The sequence below is a fragment of the Schistocerca nitens genome, chromosome 1 (genome assembly GCF_023898315.1).
Source record: "Schistocerca nitens isolate TAMUIC-IGC-003100 chromosome 1, iqSchNite1.1, whole genome shotgun sequence".
In the NCBI taxonomy this organism is placed as follows: domain Eukaryota; kingdom Metazoa; phylum Arthropoda; class Insecta; order Orthoptera; family Acrididae; genus Schistocerca; species Schistocerca nitens.
The window spans coordinates 150,268,644-150,288,099 of record NC_064614.1 but is presented as its reverse complement, the minus strand read 5'-3'; the positions used below and the strand labels follow the sequence as shown (position 1 = coordinate 150,288,099).

General features: G+C 43.8%; 1 pseudogene; it reads left to right on the top strand.

Moving 5' to 3' along the window:
- The first annotated feature begins 5,575 nt into the window (after nt 1-5,575).
- Nucleotides 5,576-19,456, top strand: part of LOC126243660 (lysosomal alpha-mannosidase-like) — a 275,619-nt pseudogene continuing 261,738 nt past the window's right edge.

The following is a 19,456-nucleotide window of genomic DNA, read 5'->3' as shown; positions in this document are numbered from 1 at the left end:
GACCCCCTCGTACTGTTATGGATTTATGGGTAACCCTGCAGGGTTCACGATGTCAGTTCCCTCCTGCATTAGTCGAATCCACGCCACGTCGTGCTGCAGCCCTTCTGCGTTCTCGCGGGGTCTCTGCACTATATTACGCAAGTGCACCAGTTTCTTTGGCTCTTCAGAGTTACGAAGTTATACGGAACTGAGATGAATGATATGCAGTGTCGTTCGATAGGAGGGCAGTTGCAGTTACATTAGAGACTCTTGGGATCCATTTATTTCACTTGAACTTGCAACTAGCAGCAGCCTGTGAATTGCCGTCGGGGCGGCCGCTTGGCTGTGCGGCCGTGGACGCTCACCTCACGCCCCCTGGCCACAATTGACAAGCGCGAGGCCGGCCGACATGGACACCCCAGCGCCTTCGGACAAAGTTCGCTCCCGGGAACACTGGCGGAACCGCTCTCGTGCGAAAGAGAGCTCGCCTCCCCACTTAACCGTACGGTAATACCCAACCTGGGAGACCGACAGACGTGTATACATAATGCCTCTTGAGGGAGCATGTTGGCCCCAAAAACGTAGGATCTTTCCACTTTTGCCGCGAGGGATTAGCCGAGCGGTCTAGGACGCTGCAGTCATGGACTGTGCGGCTGGTCCTGGCGAAGGTTCGAGTCCTCCCTCGGGCATGGGTGTGTGTGTTTGTCCTTAGGATAATTTAGGTTAAGTAGTGTGTAAGCTTAGGGACTGATGACCTTAGCAGTTAAGTCCCATAAGATTTCACACACATTTGAACTTTTTTTTCCACTTTTAGACACGTGGAAAGGAGACCAGAATCCGGGAATTCGTTCCACTTGAAATGCAAGCTTCCCATTCGTTAGCAGCGAGACACTATCGAGTAGAGAGCGATGGAGATAGACATAGAGAGACGGAAAGTGGTTGTAACAGAGAGGAGGGGTGGTAGGGGGGAAAGTAAATTGAAGCGAACCCCATCACTGGCCGGGAATGGTGAGATACGAGTCGAGAGGATACTTCCGCTCCCCGAAAAACCAGTGGTCAACCACAACAAACAAAAGTATGGGAAGGAGAAGTTTATAAAAGCAACAACGATCCTGATTCGCTAATGTCCACCCCATCGAACTCGAGAAGAAGCTCGCCCCCATAAACCGAAGTGAAAAGGTGAATCTCGTAACTTCAGGAAAGTCACTTCTGTTGCTGACATGCTGGGTCCATGGATTCGTGAGGTTGTCCCCATACGCGTACACGTCCATCCGCTCGATAGAATTTGAGACGAGACTCGTCAGACCACGCAACCTGTTTCCAGGCATCAACAGTTCAATGTCGGTGTTGACGGGTCCAGGCGAGGCGTAAAGCTTCGTGTCGTGCAGTCATCAAGAGTTCACAAGTGAGCCTTCGGCTGCAAAAATTCATATCGATGATGTTCCGTTCAATGGTTCGCACGCTGACACTTGTTGATGGCCCATCATTGAAATCTGCAGCAATTTGCAGAAGGGTTGCACTTCTGTCACGCAGAACGATTCTCTTCAGTCGTCGATGGTCCCTTTCTAGCAGGATCTTTTTACGGCCGCAGCAATGTTGGAGAATTGATGTTTTACCGGGTCCCTGATATTCACGATGTACTCGTGAAATGGTCGTACGGGAAAATCCCCACTTCATCGCTACCTTGGAGATGCTCTGTCTCATCGCTCGTGGGCCGACTATAACACCACGTTCAAACTCACTTAAATCTTGATAACCTCCCACTGTAACAGCAGTAACCGATCTAACAACTGCGCCAGACACCTGTCTTCTATAGGCGTTTCCGACCACAGGGCCGTATTCTTCCTGTATTTGAATACGCGTGACTATACCAGTTTCGTTGCCTCTTCAGTGTAGTTCTCGGTGCTGTCACTTCATGGACTACGTTTTTGACTCACACCGGATTTTACTTGCTTATTTTAGTGTATCAATAGGGTAATTTTTAACGTCTGTGTGTCGGAAATGGATAAAGATATCAAGAAAATTTTCAAGATTTCTCATGATATAGATCTTAGGAATATACCGTGAAAATACCAGCCATTTTCTGTGCATAGATTTCTTGGAAACCGTGGCTTGGTTATGGTACGAAAAAATGCAAAAAACCTTTTTTTGCGTTTGCTAAGAAACCGCCCACGAACTAACGGTGCCTCCATAAACCTCCTAAGAACCATCGTGGACCATATCAAACGTGAAAAGAACCAACCCATTTGCTCCATTTGCCTAAGGTGGAGGATGTGTGAAATATTCCTACTTTGATCTTCTACTGTAAGATATTGACCCTAAGACGATGGTTTTGTTGGGTATAAAAACGGTCGCTAGCCCAAGGGCTATACAAAACACTTAATAACCAATAGAACTCGAGGTATGAGCCCCGAAAAAATCACGTTTAATGCGCGTCGTTTTGGAACGCATTGATAAACATGCTGTTGCATAGGTACCGATTAGAAACAAGCTAAATACGAACGATCACGTAGATAATGTGGGAAAAGCAAACCAAGCCTGCGTTGTATCGACAGTACGATTAGAAGATGCAAGAAACGTACTAAAAGGAGAGGGGACAGAGTGTCACGGACGTGATACACGAATTAGGGTGTCAATCACTAAAACAAAGGCGTTTTTCGTTGCGGCGAGGTCTCCTCATGAAATATCGATCACCAAGTTTCTCCTCCGAAAGCGAAGATGTTATACTGTCGCCAACGTACAAAGGGAGAAAAGTTCATCGTAATAAAATACGAGAATCAGGACTTGCACGGAAAGATTTTAAGTGTTGGTTTTTCTTGCGCTCTGTTACAGAGTTGAAAGATAGAGAAATAGTCTGTACATGCCAGAATGAATTTTCTACTCTGCAGCGGACTGTATGTTAATATGAAGCTTTCTGGCATATTAAAACTGTATGTTGGAAGTGTTTGGAAGGTAGAAGATGAGGTACTGACGGAAGTAAAAGTGTGAGAAGGGGTCTTGAGTCGTGTTTGGGTAGCTGAGGTGGCAAAGGTCGCGAATTCGTGTCTCGGTCCGGCACACACTTTTATCAGCCAGGAAGTTTCAGTCTGAAGATGATTCGATGAACCTTCTGCCAGGCACTGTAGTGTGGCTTGCAGAGTAGTCATGTGGACGTAGATGTAGATGTAACTGGTAGTGTAGGCGTGTTACAGACTTTCAGGTTATTTGCGATGTACCTGTTGGTCAAGTTTTGGGAACGGCGCCCAGGTTAGTCTTATTCTGCGAGGAATTCCTGCTTTTGGATTGGTTTTCGCTCGTTTAGTACTGTCGGTCAGGAAGGTGTATTCATCAACTGTTTGCCTGGTTTATTATTTTTGTTTTACAGACGTTCATTTCCAAGAAATTGAGGCAATTTTTGGTTCTTGGATCACACTCTTTAGTTGCTGCAGACCTTGAATTACGAGCGCACCATTATCGGCAGAGCACAAATGGCTCAGATATGAACCATTGATTTTTATTTCTTAGTTATTTAAATTTAGAGGTTTGAATACGTCTTCCAACGCAAGGGTAACAGTTTCGGAGGAATGGTGCTTGCCACCTCGGTGAACTTATTTGCAGATTGGGATCGTATTGATAATACTGTCTTCATCCACTATAATCGTCATTGTTAGCTGCTCAGGTCTTCATGATTTTGCGTTTCTGAAATAATTGTTAACAAAATCAAAGTGCATATCACATGTTATCGCTTAATTTAGTGATATGAAACTTTTCTTGTGGATGCCTTCATGTGTTATATGGAAGTAAAGCACTATGTCTTCAGGCGACAGGTGGCCCATCGGGACCATCCGACCGCCGTGTCATCTTCAGATGAGGATGCGGATAGGAGGGGCGTGGGGTCAGCACATCGCTCTCCCGGTCGTTAGGATGGTTTTCTGAGACCGGAGCCGCTACTGTTCGGCCGAGTAGCTGCTCAGTTGGCATCACGAGGCTGAGCACACCCCGAAAAATGGCAACAGCGCATGGCGGCTGGATGGTCACCCATCCATGTGCCGGCCACGCCCGACAGGGCCTAACTTCGGTGATCTGTCGGGAACCTGTGTATCCACTGCGGCAAGGCTGTTGCCTTCATATGGAAATAAGGTAATATATATTCTTTTAATTATATCGTTTATTCTTCCGTCTGGGCCTTTTTTTGTTTAAAAACTACCGAACCCGACAATGCAATTTAGGCGATACTCTAATTAACATTCGGATGGACAAGCCTGTATACTTTTGTAACGTATTACATAGTATATATGTATGAAAAAGAACGTTCTTACCAAAACCCTCGAAAAGATCTTGACGATTATAGTGGATGAAGATAGTGTTATCAATACGATCCCAATCTGCAAATAAGTTCACCGAGGTGGCAAGCACCATTCCTCCGAAACTGTTACCCTTGCGTTGGAAGACGTATTCAAACCTCTAAATTTAAATAACTAAGAAATAAAAATCAATCAAAAATTGAATATACATCTTAAATTCCTCCCAACCCCCCCCCCCCTCACCTCTGCCCATGTTGTCATCCACCCCCTATTTCCTTATATCTCCTCCTCCACCCTCTCTCTGACCGTCTCCTCTATCCCCACCCCCACCCCCTAACCGCTCTATATCCATTTCCGTCTGAATGTCCAGTAGAGCATTGTGTAAAAATTTGAAGCGAACTCGTCAAAGATCTTTTCGATGGTTTTGGTAAGAACGTTCCCCTTCATACATATATACTATTTAATACGTTACAAAAGTGTACAGGCTTGTCCGTCCGAATGTTAATTAGAGTATCGCCTAAAAAGTGGAAGTAAATCGCTCAAGAACTTTCCGAGGGTTTGGTAACTACACTGCCCCTTCATACAGGGTGAAGAAAAATACGCGCCAGACGAAATTTTGTTAGATATATTTTTGTATTGCCAGTATGTGAAGAATTGCGCTGCGAAGTCCGAGTGCGTGAGTTTTTCTTCACTCTGTATATTGTATACATGTCTGTATATTATAAATATACTACAAAAATAAATAGCCTACATCTGTCCGAAATTTCGTTAGACTGTCGCGTGAAAATTTGTAGTAAATCGGCGAAGAAGTTTTCGAGATTTTCGGTAATAACGTTTCCCCCTTTAATACGAGTAATTGTCAAAGTGATTTTTTTTTGTGATGAAAACATGTGACAGCTGAACTGTCGAACTGAACGCACCGTTTTTTTTTTACTTTCTTTTTCGTACCTAAAATTCCATTACCACAAACGAAAAAAGACCTACCAAATCAGTCGAGCCGTTCTGGAGCGATGATCTTCGAAAACTGATTTTAATTTCCGACTTTTCTGACGGATTTCTCGAGGGCTTTCTTCCATACGAACCCTGTGCTGACAATAAAGAACGCAAAAGAAAAAAATCGGAGACCCCGGTCAAGCCGTTCTCAGGCGACGACCTCCCACATGCGTGGCGGCTGATTTTTGTTTGTCCAGGCGTGTCCTGCAGTGCAAGAGGCGGCACCTCACCTGCTGCCGTCACCGTACGAGCGCCGATAAGGCCTCGTTTCCGTGTGCGGTCGGCGGTCGGGCGCTGAGGTGACACGAGCAGTGAGCGGTGAGCAGCGAGCAGAGCTGCTGATACAGCGGCAGAGCAGGCCAGAGCTGACGGCGGCCCGGCCCGGCGCTGCACACGCTGTCTGCCGGCTGTGGAGGCAGCGAGCGAGAGGCGAGCGGCAGGTAGCAGCAGGTGAGTGGCAGCAGAAGCAGCAGCAGCCCGTGGCTCACACAGGCTGCGCGCCGCCGTGCTCACGCGTGCCTACTCGCAGGGTAGCCAGGTAATAATGTACACGACTCCAGGGTGAGATTTTCACTCTGCAGCGGAGTGTGCGCCGATATGAAACTTCCTGGTAGATTAAAACTGTGTGCCGGACCGAGACTCGAACTCGGGACCTTTGCCTTTCGCAGGCAAGTGCTCTACCATCTGAGCTACCCAAGCACGACTCACGCCCCGTCCTCACAGCTTTACTTCCGCCAGTACCTCGTCTCCTACTTTCCAAACTTTACAGAAGCTCTCCTGCGAACCTGCAGAACTAGCACTCCTGAAAGAAAGGATATTGCGGAGACATGGCCTAGCCACAGCGTGGCAATATCCTTTCTTTCAGGAGTGCTAGTTCTGCAGGTTCGCAGGAGAGCTTCTGTAAAGTTTGGCAAGTAGGAGACGAGGTACTGGCGGAAGTATGGCTGTGAGGACGGGGCGTGAGTCGTGCTTGGGTAGCTCAGATGGTAGAGCACTTACCCGCGAAAGGCAAAGGTCCCGAGTTCGAGTCTCGGTCCGGCGCACAGTTTTAATCTGCCAGGAAGTTTCATGTTCACGACTGTCGTCCGATTCTTCGCTAGCAGTGTTGCAGTGAACGCAGCGTATAAGAGGGTAGTGACGCGTCTCAGTACACATAATTTGCTACCAGCCTCGTAGTTCGGACCCGGGAAAAGAGTGTGCTTTTCTGTGTCGAGCACTAGTCGTCGTAAGCAATAGCGTGAGGACATTAGCTACTTTCTCTATTGTTATTACTACCTTAGCGCCTTCTGCTTCGCTCGCGTAGACTGTACGCTCTGCACAGATTCTTTTAATCTAATTTAATATTGTTCACCTTCTAAACTTTTCACGCTAATTAAGGCCACAGAAGCACGGACTTTTCCGAATGTATTTCTAACCAAAAAGCAATTCTGGTAGCCGGAGTCCAAGACTTTTGTTAATCGTGTTTTTTGCGTTCGTGTTGCGATATTTCCATACAGACTTTCATCCTCTAACGCACATTTGTTTATATACAGCTGAAAACTGAAATACCAATTTACACAGATTTAACTTTAAAATTTTTTTTACTATAATGAAACATTTTCTTAAAAAGTTTTAATCCCCTATTTCACTCCTTTTAAAAAAATGGTTCAAATGGCTCTGAGCACTATGGGACTTAACTTCTGAGGTCATCAGTCCCCCAGAACTTAGAAGTACTTAAACCTAACTAACCCAAGGACATCACACACATCCATGCCCGAGGCAGGATTCGAACCTGCGACCGTAGCAGCCGCGTGGTTCCGGACTGAAGCGCCTAGAACCGCTCGACCACAACGGCCGGCAATAATAGGCAACATACAGTATTAAAATACTACAAGATGTTAATACATTTTAAGTTACAGAAATACAAATGTAAATGAGGAGGCCCTTATTGGTCACAATTATTTCGTACGTGTTTGTTATTTATTTGAAAATATTTACTACTGATCGCAATACGAAGCAAATACACACAAAGATGCAAAATACATACTGTACGTGATACAAAAGTTTACTGAAGCATGTGCTCAAAATGCTTACACTCTGCTGCAATGCACATTTGTAGTCGCCGTTCGAATGATTTGTGAACGGCTGCAAGGGTGTCACGTGAGATATCAGCGCACGCTTCGATGATACATTGCTTCATATCGTCTGGCGTAGTTGGTATTTGAGCATACACTTTATGTTTGATTGCTCCCCACAGAAAAAAATCAAGAGGGGTCAAATCAGGAGACCGGGCTGGCCACTTCACTTCAGCATGTTGGAACCACGTGCACTGACGCATAGTTAGTGGTACCTCTCCGAGCAAAATGGGCAGAACGTTTCGCAGGAACTGTGCACAGTTATTGCCATTTAGTATACCCGGAATGTCGTACGGCCCACAATGACATTTCCGACGATGCCGCACCACTGATGCTGTACCTGTCGAAGCCAATGAGGGTTCTCTATTTACCAGTAATGCATATTATGCAACTTCACATTACCGTGGTTGGTGAAAGTCGCTTCATCAGTAAACGGCACCCGTTGAAAACACGTTGGATCATCTTGCAAACCGGCAAAATTCCTGGCGCCGTTCGAAATCGACACCGGAGAGTGCTTGACGTAATGAGAGGTGAAACGGGTGAAATCTATGCCGGTGCAATACGCGTAAAACACTTCTCTGACTTATACCACATTTCGAGGCGATACGTCTCGACGAAACAGTAGGGTCGTTATGCGCCAACGCTAGCACGCCCTCTTCCTGTACCTCGCCGGTTGCAGTTTTCTGCCTTGTCCTCTGTATGGCGTTCCATGATCCCGATTCAAGTAGTTTCTTGCAAATACGTGCAAGAAGCTGGCGCGTAGGACGCTCACGATCAGGATACAGCTCTCCATATCGCTTTATTGCTGTAAAAGCATTTCTTCTGCTTTCACCATACACTAGAAGCATATCTAACTTTTCCTCGTTCGTGTACATGTCTGCTCCAAGAGATTGTGACAGAAATGCGATGTCTCATTTTTTTTTCTTTATTGTGATTTTAAACACCTTATATAAAGGCGGGCTGTCAGCAGCACAATACGCCGCTCTTCAGCCTTGAGTTTGACAACAATTAGTACATAAAGGTGGCACAGAGTAGACAGTAAAAACGGTGGGCAAAAAATGTTGATGTCTCATTATCCCAGCAGCATATTTATACCCTTTTCTCCAGCTACCTCGTGCGTCACCTTCCGGCGTTATCGAGAAGCAGGATAACAACGTCTTCCCTGTTAAGTTCCTCAGTGGTCAACAGGAAAGGTCGCATTGGACAACGCCACTTTGAAGGACGAACACGATACGAGAACACATCTGTGTCTCAAAAACTATTCGCCTAAATATTATGATATACACATATTTGAAACTGTCTTTTTAAACCCATCATGTTACGCTAAAATTTGTCGTAGGGTTCCATTTTAAAAAACCAAAGATGGCCTCATAGCCCTGTAATAAAAAATAGCACAATATGAAATGTGATGTATTCAAGTAGCCCCTATCCCTGCAATTCGCTGTCCAAACGGCATTTTTGTATCTATTACGGTTGGGGAGATACAAGGGGTGTTATGACTTAGCTGCCTTATATATTCTAACAGAGAAGATAAATACCAGTTTTCGTAGGTTCAGCTTCGAAAATGACCACGTAATGAAATATTTTCATAAAACAAAATTGTTAAGACTTTCGTGATCACTTGTTGACAAACTGCCTGTTGGCTTCTGTCTCGGGTTCTTCGGCGGACGTGTGTTTGATGATTTTTCTGACGTTTCGCCAGCACGAGTGGCTGGCATTGTCAAAGCTTCACCATCCATTGCTTTTATGCCCTATCTCACTTCTCATGTGCTGAATTGCCAAAAACACTGAAATTCATTTTTTATTTTGAAACCGATAAGTCAAATACTAACTTTCAAATATGTAGCATCAAAAATACTTTACTAATTTTTAAACAATGATGTATTAAAAAAAACTTTCATCCACTATTTCGACACCCTATGCGTTAGATTTCCAAACTGAAACACGTACATCTCCCTGACCGAGAAACCAAAAACCAATTTTCGTAGGTCTAGCTCCAAAAGTGCAAAAACAATGACATTTTTCAAAACCCTTTCACCCCTGTTTCACTCTATTAGGGGCGGAATTTCTAAAACGACATGTACCGTATAAGATCCACACCCTGACCAAACTTCAAGCTTCTATCCTTAGCGGTTTGGGCTGGGCGATGAAGAGTCAGTCAGTCAGGACATTGCCTGTTATATACATATATAGATTATTATTATTATTGTTGGCGGATTTTCCCTAAAAGGAAATCGTTAAGCTTATGACTTTGAAGGCTTGTTCTTCTTGTCCTTCCAGTACTCCTTCATTCTCTTGGAGAGGGCCTCTTTTCTCTCCTCAGACCATTCTTGTTTGGTCCGCTGTTTTAGCGCTTCTGACTTTACTTCCCAATTGTCTATGTGTTTTCGGAAGGTGCTTCTGTCTGTGGTGTTTGTGGTGCCATTTACTTGTAGGTCTTTTCGGACTCCTTCCATCCAGGGTGTCGAGACTTTAAGTGTCTTGATGTGTTCTAGAATTTTCTTGGTGAGTCTTGTTTCAGGGAGTCTATCTAAATGTCCGTAGAATTTAAGGTGCCTTTTTCTCATATCGTTCTCGATGTTCGAATATGCTTCTACTGTTGAGTTCTTCTGTAGTCTGTAGCCATCTGGTGTGGGTCTTCCTCCTAAAATTTTCCTCATGATTTTGCGTTCTTCTTTTTTGATTTCTTCAATTTTGATTTTCCTGTTGAGTGGTAGTGTTTCGCTGGCATACAGTACGGCGGGTTTGATCACTGTGTTATAGTGTCTGATCTTGGTGTTTCTGGAAATGCATTGTTTGTTGTAGACGTTTCGTACCATGCCTAGTGATTTCCGTGTCTTCTGTTGTCTGTCTTCGTAAGCCAGTTTCTCTGTTCCGGTCGGTTCGATGATTTTTCGCCTAGGTATCTGAAGTGTGTGACCCCTTTAATTTTGCCGTACTTGGTTGTGATGTCGTCGCCTTCTCTTGTTAGGACTTGCGTTTTTTCAAAAGAGATTTGTAGGCCGACTTTCTCGGCGCATTCTTTCAGGATTTCGATCTGTGTTTTTGCTGATGTTGGGTCATAGGTCAGTATCGCTAGGTCGTCTGCGAATGCTAGGTAAGGGATTTCCAGTCTTTTCCTTCCTAATGTGACTGGTCTCCAGGTGTTTTGTCTCCTGACTTCAGCTTCCCATTCGCTCATTACTTTGTCCAGGACGATGTTGAACAATAGCGGGGATAGTCCATCTCCTTGTCTTAGGCCAATGTGGATTTCAAAGGGGTCCGAGATTTCGCCCATGAATTTGACTTTGGATTTTGTATTGGTTAGTGTCTGTTCGATTAGTCTTCGGGTCTTTTGGTCTAGGCCTTTTTCTCTGAGGATTTGGATGAGGGACTTTCTGTCGATCGAGTCGTAAGCCTTTTTGAAGTCGACGAAAGTGCAGATGATTTTTTTGGGGCTTGTCATGTGGGATATGATTGATTTCAGGTTGAAGATTTGTTCGGGGCAGGCTCTGTTGGGTCTGAAACCCGCTTGGTATTCCGAGATGGCGGGTTCCAGTTGTCCTTGCGTTCTGGTGAGAAGGCAGGTTGATAGAATTTTGTAGATGACCGGTAGCAGGGAAATTCCTCTATAATTGTTTGTGTCTGTCCTGTCACCTTTTTTGTGCAGCGGGTGAATGAGTGCGGTCTTCCAGTCGTCAGGTATGATTTCGGTTGTCCAGGTGTTCTGTATGATTTGTGTGATTTCGTTTAGCGAGTTTGGTCCTAGGTTCTTCAGCAGTTCTGCCGTTATTCCGTCTTCACCGGTTGCCTTGTTGTTTTTCAGTTTCTTTATGCAGTGGAGGATTTCTTCTTTTGTTGGTGATGGTGAGTCTTCCGGTGTGTTGGCCGGTTCTCGGGGTTCGAAGGTTGAGTTAGGTTCCGGGCAATTTAGTAATTTTGAAAAGTACTTCGCGAGCTCTTCACAGTTTTCTTTGTTGGTAAGTGCCAGTTTTCTGTCTTCTTTTCTGAAGCAGAGGTTCTGTGGTGAGTATCCTTTGACTTGGTTGGCGAACGTCCTGTAGAAATCCCGTGTGTTGAAATTTCTGAAGTCTTCTTCGATGGAGTTTAGCTGGTAGTTTATGTATTTGCGTTTCTCTTGTCTTATTGTTTTCGATGTTTGTCTTCGAATTTCATAGAAGTTGTCCTGTGTTTCTTGTGTTTTGTTGCTGTTGTAGTTTGTGAAAGCTGTTCTTCGATTTTGTAGGGCGATTTCGCAGGTAGTGTTCCACCAAGGGTGCCTGGGTTTTCTAGTCAGCGGGATCAGTTCTTTGGCTCTGTTCACAATTTTTTGTTTAAAGCTGGTCCAATCTTTCGCCTCTTGTTTTTCCCAGTGTTCTGTGATGTTCGATTCTCTGATCTTTCTTGTATCAAATTTCGGTGAGGTCATTATTATTATTATTATTATTATTATTATCCTTAATTACCGTGAGGGAGATCTCTAAGACACAATCAATTTTCATGTCATATTTCTCGTCTCTTTCTGTTGTCTTCCCATGTATTCGCTATGTTCCTTCTTATTCCTCTCTTCCGTCTACTTCTTCCCTCTTTTCTTCTCTTTGCGCGTTCCCAGAAATTTCTGTTTTCTGATTTTTGTTCTCTGTATTTTTTCCTGTCTGTCATGCCTCCTTTGTGGATGTGCGTTTACTTGAGGTCTTCCACAGTTACTTTTACCTAGTTGGCTTTCGTTATATTTGTCGTCACGCCTTTAAAAAACTATGCGGTCAGTCTGTTATCGCTCATCCTATGTACACATATCAAAAAAAGTTTTTCATCACCTCGGTTCCGAGAGTTCCGGAACCTGTACAGAAAAATGCAATAGAGATCAACATAAACATCATTTCCGCCCTTTTTATTGCTCATGAAAACCACACATTGTATGTTGTACCACCATACAGCGAGACCTTCAGAGGTGGTGGTCCGGATTGCTGTACACACCGGTACCTCTAATACCAAGTAGCGGGTCCTCTTCCATTGATGCATGCCTGTATCCGTCGTGGCATACTATCCACAAGTTCATCAAGGCATTGTTGGTCCAGATTGTCCCACTCCTCAACGACGCTCCGGCGGAGATCCCTCAGTGTGGCTGGTGGGTAACATCGTCCATAAACAGCCCTTTTCAATGTATCCCAGGCATGTTCGATAGGGTTCATGTCTGGAGAACATGCTGGCCACTCTAGTCGAGCAATGTCGTTATCCTGAAGGAAGTCCTTCACAAGATGTGCACGATGGAGGTGCGAATTGTCGCCCATGAAGACGAATGCCTCTCCAATATGCTGCCGATACGGTGGCACTATCGGTCGGAGGATGGCATTCACGTACCGTACAGCCGTTACGGCTCCTCCATGACCACCACCAGCGCCGTACGTCGGCCCCACATAATGCCACCCTAAAACAGCAGGGAACCTCCACCTTGCTGCACTCGCTGGACAGTATGTCTAAGGCGTTCAGCCTGACCGAGTTACCTCCAAACATGTCTCCGACGATTGTACGATTGGAGGTATATGGCGTTGCTGTCAGGGTTCCTCCGAGCCATAAACCGTAGGTAGATGCATCCACTGCAGTAGGAACACTTGGCCGGCCTGAGCGAGGCATGTCATCGACAGTTCCTGTCTCTCTGTATCTCCTCCATGTCCGAACAACATCGCTTTGGCTCACTCCGAGACGCCTGGACACTGCCCTTGCTGAGTGCCCTTCCTGGCACAAAGTAACAATGCGGTCGCGATCGAACCACGGTATTGGCAGTCTAGGCATGGTTGAACTACAGACAACACGGGCCGTGTACCTCCTTACCGGTGGAATGACTGGAACTGATCGGCTGTCGGACCCCATCCGTCCAATAAGCGCTGCTCATGTATGGTTGTTAACTTCTTTGGCGGGTTTAGTGACATCTCTGAACAGTCAAAGGGACTCAGTCTGTCATACAGTATCCACAGTCAACGTCTGTCTTCAGGAAATCTAGGAACGGCGGTGATGCAAAACTTTTTTTAATGTGTGTATGTGCCCCTAAAACATTGCCGCTCTATACCTGATTTTGTTATCAATGTTCTGTCTGTTCGTGCAGTTTTTTTTCGGTCCCTCTGTCCAGATCCCCTCTCACTGAAGCGACCCGTTCATGCCGCTCAGTGTATTCCTCTCTTGTTTTTCCATCTCTTTGATTTTTGTTTTTTCCTTGATTATTATTGTCTCCGAAGTACACAAGGCCTCTAGTAAGACTACTGTACTGTAGTGTCTTAATTTGACATTGATTTGTTCTAAGTCCCTACGCCTTTTGCAGTTTCGTGATCCTTCTTTCATTGAATGTCGAGTTCAACCATGTTTTGTGTATACTGTATAGTCTCTGCCAGGTATTCGAAACTCTTTGGCTGTGTTATCTTCCCGTACTTCCCCACCAGTTGGTGTCTGTCCGTAGATTTTGTGTCCATGCAACACTTTTTTTTTTCATAGGTGATTTGTAGTCCCGCTTTGCCTGACAGTTAGTGTGGTGTCTCTCGAGGTTTTTTTGGCTGCTCTTCTGTTATTTTTTATGACAGCTGTGTCAGGAGCAAAGATCAGACATTTTATGTCGACGATTCTGTCCTTATGTCCCGCCATCTTTAGCGTCCACCCCCGGTAGCTGAGTGGTCAGCGCGACAGAATGTCAGTCCTAAGAGCCCGGGTTCGATGTTAGATTCCCGACTGGGTCGGAGATTTTCTCCGCTCAGGGACTGGGTGTTGTGTTGTCCTAATCATCATAATTTCATCCCCATCGACGCGCAAGTCGCCGAAGTGGCGTCAAATCGAAAGACTTGCACCCGGCGAACGGTCTATCCGACGGGAGACCCTAGTCACACGACCACCTCATGCCACATTTACCGCACTGACTCCTTTATGCCACGTTCTGATAACTCTGTCCAAAACTGAGTCAAATAGAGAGGGTGACATTGTGTGCTGCATTTGTTTCCTGGTTTAGCTTTCTCTTCTAGTTCTCCACCTTCATTTCTTTCACCGTGTTGAGAATGTTTCTCTGCCGAAAGAGTTGTAAGCATACTGGAAGTGCACGAATTTCATTGTGGTGTTCCTCGACTTTCTCGTTGTTTTTAGACGCACCAGATCTGTCCACTGCATTATCTTCCGTTTCCTTTAGCAAAGGTATTTTATATGTGAACCGTACAATACTTAACTATAAGTTGGAACATTATTGGATCAATTATGGCCCACGTCGTATCTGGAAAGTAGGAAACAGAAGGTTGTTTTCCATTGTCGACAAACAGGGAAGAGATTCGAATGTGATTGGGGTCATCAGAAGTCAGGAATGCTACAGCGCTGCATTCTGGGTTCATTGTTTTTCTTGATGTATACCAATAACCTATCGCTGAATACATCAGCTGATAGAAAAACTATTCTCGTTGCTGATGATGCAAATGTTATTGTGAAAGACGTGAAACATAATATAAATGCTGTAGCTAATAGTGTAGTCAATAAGATCACAGCGTGGCTTTCAGAAAACAGAACAACCGTCAACTGCATAAAATGCAATGCGTAGAGATTCTGACACGCAGCTCTTGTAAGAGTGAAATTTAACGATCGCTGGCTGGTCACACGGCCGCTGAATTCGGCCATTTGAAGTTGGTGGGTCCGTTAGAAGTATCGCGTTACAGGTTCCTGTGCCAAAACTGAATGCTGGTGTGGCTTCGGTAAAGGATCGATCGCCACTGTGGCGCTGAAGCGCCGAGCTCTGTTTGCTTCGCTGACTTCCGTTCTGCTGCCTCGTGGTTTGTGATATTTTCGGGCTCCTCTCTGTGTCCTCATCGAGGACACTCCTACGTCAGTCACGTGCGGCCACTCCGCTCTGCGGTGTCAGTTGGACCGTTGTTCCAGTGGCTCGGAATCTCGAGACTCCGCCGCCCCTGTCCGTCTGCTCCACCGCTGGATTTCTTGTCGACTGTACTGACTCATCAGTTGGGCCGTTGTTCCAGTGGCTCGGAATCTCGAGACTCCGCCGCCCCTGTCCGTCTGCTCCACCGCTGGATTTCTTGTCGACTGTACTGACTCATCCAGCGAGACGCAGCCACGTTCATGCAGTGAGCACCGACGGAAAAACAACTGCCGCTCCGCTAAGAGTTCCTTAAGCACTGTACTAGTCGCCGTGTTTCATCTCCATCAACCTACCAACAGCACTGAAGAAACCGGAGTGACAATCGTAAGGTGTTCGAATCTAAGTTGAAAGGTTTGCGTCTAGCGTTCTCCTATTCTTGCAGAGGTTGAAAATTTTTCTCTGCTTTTTTTCCTTGTGGTCTTCAGTCCAGAGACTGGTTTGATGCAGCTCTCAATGCTGCTCTAACCTGTGAAAGCCTCTTCATCTCCGAATAACTACTGCAACCTACATCTCTCTGAATCCGTTTGCTGTATTCATCTCTTGGTCTCCCTCTACGATTTTTACCCCCTCCCCCCACGCTTCCCTCCAGTACTAAACTGATGATCCCTTGATGTCTCAGACTGCGTCTACCAACCGATCCCTTCTTATAGTCAGGTTGTGCCACAAATTTCTTTTCCCCCCAATTCTATTCAGTACCTCCTCATTAGTTTCGTGATCTACCCATCTAATCTTCAGCATTCTTCTGTAGCACCACATTTCAAAAGCTTCTGTCCTCTTCTTGTCTAGATTATTTATCGTCCATGTTTCACTTCCATACATGGCTACACTCCATACAAATATATTCAGAGAAGACTTCCTGACACTTATATCTATCCTCGATGTAAGCAAATTTCTCTTCTTCAGATATACTTTTCTTGTCTAGCCAGTCAACATTTTATATCCTCTCTACTTCGACCATCATCAGTTATTTTGCTCCCCAAATAGCAAAATTCATCTACTACTTTAAGTGTCTCATTTCCTAATCTGATTTCCTCAGCATCACCTGATTTAATTTGATTACATTCCATTATGCTCGTTTTGCTTTTGTTAATGTTCCTCTTATATCTTTCTTCCAATACTCTGTCCATTCCTCTCGGGTACTAATAACCACTTCAGCTGTAACTTCCAACGGCTTGATGAGTCCATGAAACGTCGAGTTGCTGCACTACGCCGAGCAAAAGATGACGCGACACGATACTGGAAGGTATAACATGACTTTTGTCACCCCACTGTATTAATTTATTTCCCGAATTTATTAGCGTAATTAAACGCTGCATAAGTCTTCACCATTTCTCTTCTCGTAACAATGGAATGTGTATCTACAGTCACATCTACATACACACTCGGCAAGCCACCGCATGGTGCGTGGCGGAGGAAATCTTGTACCACTACTAATCATTTCGTTTCCTGTTGCATTCGCAAATAAGGCGAAGGAAAATCGACTGTCTATATGCCTCCGTACGGGCCCTAATTTCTAATATCTCATCTTCGTGGTCCTTGCGCGAAATGTACGTTGGCAGTATTAGAATCGTTCTGCAGTCAACTTCGAACACAGGTTACCTAAATTTTCTAAACAGTGTTTCTCGAAAACATTGTTTTCTTCCCTTAAGGGGAAGGGTTGAGTTCACGAACATCTCCGTAATTGAAAGTTTCTTTCCTTAAAAAATTACCCAAAAGATACATTACAAAACGAGTAAGCCGTTGATAACTAAGGGAATTAAAATCTAATGTAAGAGGAAGGGGGAAATTTACTTAAAGGCCAGAGTAAGTCATAATCCAACATTACTTGCATACTACAAAAAAATCCTGTAGTATTCTAAGGAAATTCATTAAAATGTCCAGAAGTATGCATGTCTGGAAAGATATAAATAATGCAGGCAATAAGACTGAAACTACATGGGACATTGTCTAACGGGAGGCAGGATAGCCAGTTATTGTGCAAGACTCCATAACAATTAAACTAAATGACAATGTTGCGACTGATAATCCAAGAGTTGCAAGTCCTTTTAACGACCACTTTTAAACTTAGTGGCAAATATAGGATTAAGTGGTTCAGTTGAAGAAGCAAGAGAATATATTAAAAATGTCATTCCACAACATTTTAAGCAACTAGAAAGTAGAACCAACATCCTTCACTGAATTAACACAGTTATAAAAATTCTAAAAAAAAGTGCATTTGGTTTTCATGGAATTAAGTTATTCCAACTTAATAAGCAATGTCCTTAATCTAACCGGAATTTTTCCAGATGATTAAAATATGCAATTTTTAAACTCCTTTACAACATAGGTGATATGAAAGATTTAAACAATTATCGTACAATTTCTTTACCTTTTTCAAAATATTCGAAAAAGTAATGTACTCAAGAGCTGTCTCACATTTAAGTAGGAACAATGTACTTGGCACATCACAGATTGGATTCCAAAACGTTTGTGCTATTGAGAATACTATTTATACATTCACTCATCAAATAGTACAAGCTTGAATAAGAATATATCGGCAGTTGGTACTTGTTGTGGTCTCTCCAAGGACTTTGACCGTGGATATCATGACAAGATACTGAAGTTTTATGGGTCTGGTGGCTTTAAACACAGCTGGTTTGTATCATACTTGACAAACAGAATGTAAAACATTGTGCTGAATGATTCAGATAATCTCGGAAAAAGCAGAAGATTTTAGGGACTGAGGTAAAAATCACAAAAGGAGTCCCACAGGGTTCAGTTTTGGGTCCACTCACGCTTTGCACATACGAATGACCTTTCACTTAACACTCAACAAGCGAAAGTAGTACTTTTTGCGGATGTTAATAGTGCAATAATAAATCCCATTAGAGAAAAAGCAACATAAGAGTTAGTAAATGATAGTTTCCAAAGAAATATTATGTGGTTCTCTGAAAATGGACTCTCCTTAAGTTTTGAAAGAAGAAACTACATTCTGTACAAGAAATTGTCATTCCAATAACTGATGTTGCCCTTGAGCAGGAGTTAGTAAGCAGGTTTGAACGATCTAAAATTTTAGGTGAATGTATTGAAGAAAACTTGAACTGGAACAAGCATATTACTGAGCTTCTCAGACAGTTAAGCTCAGCTACTTTTGCTCTTCATATAATTGCTAATCTTTGAAACAGACTATCAACCTTCTGGCAGAATTGACACAATTCCACTCAATAATGTCGTGTAGAATAATTTTCTGGGTAACTCATCATTCAGAAAGCAAATATTGATTGCAGAAAATAGAGTGGTAAGAATAATATATGTTGCTCAACCAGAAACAAAATGTAAGCACCTCTTCAAGAAGCTAGACATTTTAGCTACGCCGTCACAATATATATTTTTGCTAATGAAGTTCGTCATAAATAATACATCACAATTTGAGATGGACAGTATGTACATACCTATAACTCTAGACGGAAAAATGACCTTCATTACCCATTGTTAAAGCTGTCAATGGCTCAGAGAAGAGGCAGCAATATGCAGCAATAAAAATTTTTTACCATTTGCCCAATAACATAAAATGTCTGACATATAGCGAAGCAAGTTTTAAATGTAATTTAAAATCATTTCTCCTTGACAGCTCCCTCTTTTCGAATGAAGAATTTCCACTTAAAGTATAGTATTCAGAAAAAGAAACCTTCTTTTTAGGTGTAGGTGCCTGACTAGGAATAAAAAGACAATGTAATCATTAATTAGTGGCATGTGTAGGAAAATACGATAATGTGTTCATTAATGTTAATTCTAACCACGTATACATATCCGGTAAACTGAATCGTTCTACATCATTTCGATAAAAGAATCGCTCAAATGACCTATGGAACATGTAACTAACTAAATCACAAACAATACAGTTACGACTAACAAATACTATGTGTGTTGTTTGTCGTTGTTGTAGTTTTCGGTCCGAAGATTAGTTTGATGCAGCTCTCCACGGTCCTCTATCCTGTGCAAGCCTCTTCATCTCCGAGTAACTAGTGCAACCCACACACTTCTGAATCTACATCTACATCTGCATCTACATGGATACTCTGCAAATGACATTTAAGTGCCTGGCAGAGGGTTCATCGAACCAGCTTCACAGTTCTCTATTGTTCCAATCTCGTATAGTGTGCGGAAAGATGTCAACAAAATATTTTCGCATTCGGAGGAGAAAGCTGGTGAATGGAATTTCGTCGCAACGA